The sequence below is a fragment of the Larimichthys crocea genome, chromosome XIV (genome assembly GCF_000972845.2).
Source record: "Larimichthys crocea isolate SSNF chromosome XIV, L_crocea_2.0, whole genome shotgun sequence".
NCBI classification, from domain to species: Eukaryota; Metazoa; Chordata; class Actinopteri; family Sciaenidae; genus Larimichthys; species Larimichthys crocea.
The window spans coordinates 12,335,791-12,339,243 of NC_040024.1; positions in this window are offsets into that span (position 1 = coordinate 12,335,791).

Here is a 3,453-nt window from a genome sequence, read left to right on the forward strand (position 1 = left end):
CAAAACACTCATTAAACTGGCTAATCAGGGATCAATTAGATTAATGTTTTGATTCTCAGCATGAACTAATTAAACAGTTTAACTAACATTGGTAACAGGGCCAGTTTATCCTGGTTATCCATTATTGTCTGTTATCGGTCTGTATCTGTCTGTTGTCTGTCTGTTATCGGTCTGTTATCTGTCTGTTATCTGTCTGTTGTCTGTCTGTTAGGTTTGTCTTTCGGTCTGTTATCTGTCTGTTGTCGTCTGTTGTGCTGTTTCCTGTCTGTTGTGTCTGTGTTTCGTCTGTCTGTTGTCTGTTGTCGGCTGTTATCTGTCTGTTATTTGTCTTTTTATGTCTGTTGATTGACTTATCTGGCTGTCTGTTATGTCTGTTGTGTGTCTGTTATCAGTCCGTTATCGGTCTGTTGTGTGTTGTTTGTGTGTCTGTTATCTGTCTGTGTGTCTGTCTGTTGTCTGTTGTTGTGTGTGGTGTCTGTTGTGTCTGTTGTCTGTCTGTCTGTGTTGTCGGTCTGTTATCTGGTCTGTTATTTGTCTGTTATTGTTCTTTTATTCTGTTGCTTGACTTAGTGGCTGTCTGTATGTTGGTGTGTCTGTGTGTTTCCCTGTGTCGGTCTGTTATCGGTCTGTTTTGTGTGTCTTTCTGTTCTGTTATGTTGTTGATTGCTTATCTGCTGTCTGTTTGTCTGTCTGTTGTGTGTCTGTTATCGTCGTTTATCGGTGTTGTTGTCTGTCTGTTGTTGTCGTCTGTTGTCTTTGTTCGGTCTGTTATCTGTCTGTTGTTTGTTCTGTTATCTGTTGTTGTTGTTGTGTGTCTGTTTTATTGTCTGTTATCGTCTGTTGTATGTCTGTTGTTGTCTGCTTTTGTCTGTCTGGTTATTGTCTGTTGTGTCTGTCTGTTTGTTGTCTGTTTGTATGTGTGTCTGTTGTGCTGTCTTGTTTATCGGTCTGTATCTGTCTGTTGTCTGTCTGTTTGTGTCTGTTGTGTCTGTTTTATTTGTTCTTGTGCGTCTGTTCTGTTGTGTGTATCTGTTGTCTGTTACGGCTGTTGTCTGTCTGTTATTGTCGTGTTTGTTCTGTCTTTATCTGTCTGTGTCTGTTGGTCTTTTATCTGTTGTGTTGTTCTGTTTTTCTGTTATCGTCTGTTGTCTGTCTGTTATCTGTCGTTTTGTCTGTTGTTTTGTCTGTTATTCGTCATGAATCCTGTTTGTCTGTCTGTTGTCCTCTCCTCCCTCAGTGCGACTTTGTCTGTTTTTTTTTGTTTCCACAAATGTTTAGCCTACACCACACGCACACATACAAACACACACACACCACACACACACACACACACACACACAGTCTGATTGAACCTAATTTTGATGATTTTCAAAATAAATGTAGCCCTTTAAAAGGTCTCTGGGTTTTATTCTGAAAAACGTTGTGGGTGATGTGTTGTCGTGACAGACCCTCTTGCTGGACCAACACTCATTAAACCGTGGCTATCCGGGATCATTGCAATTAGATTCATGTTTGATGTCTCAGCATGAAATCTTTAACCCGTTTAACTAACATGGCAAACATGCGCCAGTTATTCCTGGTTTATCCATTATCCTGTGTTGTATGTCGTTGATGTGTCTGTTGTCTGTCTGTTATCGGTCTGTTTTGTGCTTGTCTGTCTGTTGTCTGTCTGTTAGCTTCGGTCTTGTGTCTGTTTGGTTTCTGTCAGTCCTGTTGCTGTCTGTTTTTTTGTTGTGTTTTGTTGTTTTGTCTGGTCCTGTTGCTATTGCTGTCTGTTATGTCTGTGTTGTCTTGTCGGCGTTATGCTGTCCGTTATGTCTGTTGTGTGTCTGTATGGTGTCTGTATAGTCGGTGGGTCGGTGTTTCTGTTTCTGGCTGTTTTGTCTGTTGTTGTCTGTTTTGTCTGTATGTTGCTGTTCTGTTTTTGTCTGTCTGTCTGTGCTGTATGTGTGGTTAGTTTCTGTCTGATTTGTCTGTCTGTTGTCCTTTGTCGTCTGTTTGTCTTTGTTATCGGTCTCGATTATCGCTTCTGTTGTCTGTCTTTGTCTGTCTGTTGTGGTCTGTTGTCTGTCTGTCTGTCTGTTATCTGTCTGTTGTATGTTGTTATTTGTGTGTTGTGTTCTGTTGTGGTCTGTTGTCTGTCGCTGTTACGTCTGTATCTGTCTGTTATCGTCTTGTTGTCTGTCTGTGTGGTCGTTATCCGTTGTTGTGTGTCCTGTGTGGTGTCTGTGTGTTGTCTGTTGTGCCTTGTATCTGTCTGTGTGTGTCTGTTATCTGTCTGTTTCTGCTGTTGTGTGCTCTGTTATCTGTTGTTGTGTTGTCTTGTGCTGTCTGTATTATCTGTCGTGTCTGTCGTTATCTGTCTGTTGTGTGTCTGTATTCTGTCTGTTGTCTGTGTTGTACCTCTCTTGTACTCATGGGCGCGCTCCGCCTGTTCAGTCTTTCTAGTGGTGGCTCCCTGCTGTCTCTCTACTCTCAGGGGCGGCTCCTCTGTTCTCGTCAGTGGGGGCCTCCTGTGCCTTGCCTGTCTGTCTCTCAGTTGGGCGAGTCTTTGTTCTTCTCCTCGGATGCACACCGCCCTCCCCTCTCCTCTGGCCTGTCTGTCTCTCATGGGCGGGTCTTGTTTCTCTCTCGGATGCACACCGCCCTCCCCCTCTCCTCTGCCTGTCGTCCTCTCATCGTGGGCGGGTTTGTTTCCTCTCTCGGATGCACACCGCCCTCTCTCTCCTCTGCCTGTCTGTCTTCTCATTGGGGGTTTTTTCTTGTTTCTCTCTCGGATCACACCCGCCCTCGTTCCCTTGCTGTCTCTCGTGGGCGGTCTTGTTTCTCTCTCGGATGAACACCGCCCTCCTTCGCCTCTCCGGTCCGCTTCAGTGGGCGGGTACTGTGTTTCTCTTCGGATGCCACACCGCCCTCCTCTCTCGCTTGCCTGTCTGTGTACTCAGTGGTCGGTCTGGTGTTCTCTCTCGGACGCCTGCACACCGCCTCCTCTCTGCCTCTGCTGTCTGTCGTCTCAGTGGGCGGGTCTGTTTCTCCTCGGGGATGCACGCACGGCCCTCCTGTCTACCTTCGCCTGTCTGTCTCTCATTGGGCGGGTCTGTTTCTCTCTCGATGACACACGCCTCCTCCTACTCTCCTCTGCTGTCTGTTCTCAGTGGGCGGGTCTTGTTTCTCTCTCGGATGCACCACCGTCCCTCCTCTATCCTCTGCCTGTCCTTCTCTCAGTGGGCGGTCTTGTTTCTCTCTGGTGCACCCGCCTCCCCTCTCTCCTCTGCCTGTCTGTCTCTCAGTGGGCGGGTCTTGTTTCTCTCTCGGATGCACACCGCCCTCCTGCCTCCTCCTCAGTGTGTTGGTGTGTCGGGCTGCAGCGGACTGATCTACGGTCAGACATGGAGTGAGTACTCTTTGACTCCTTCTTCTTCTTCTTCTTCTGTTAAAATGTGTCTCTGTGCT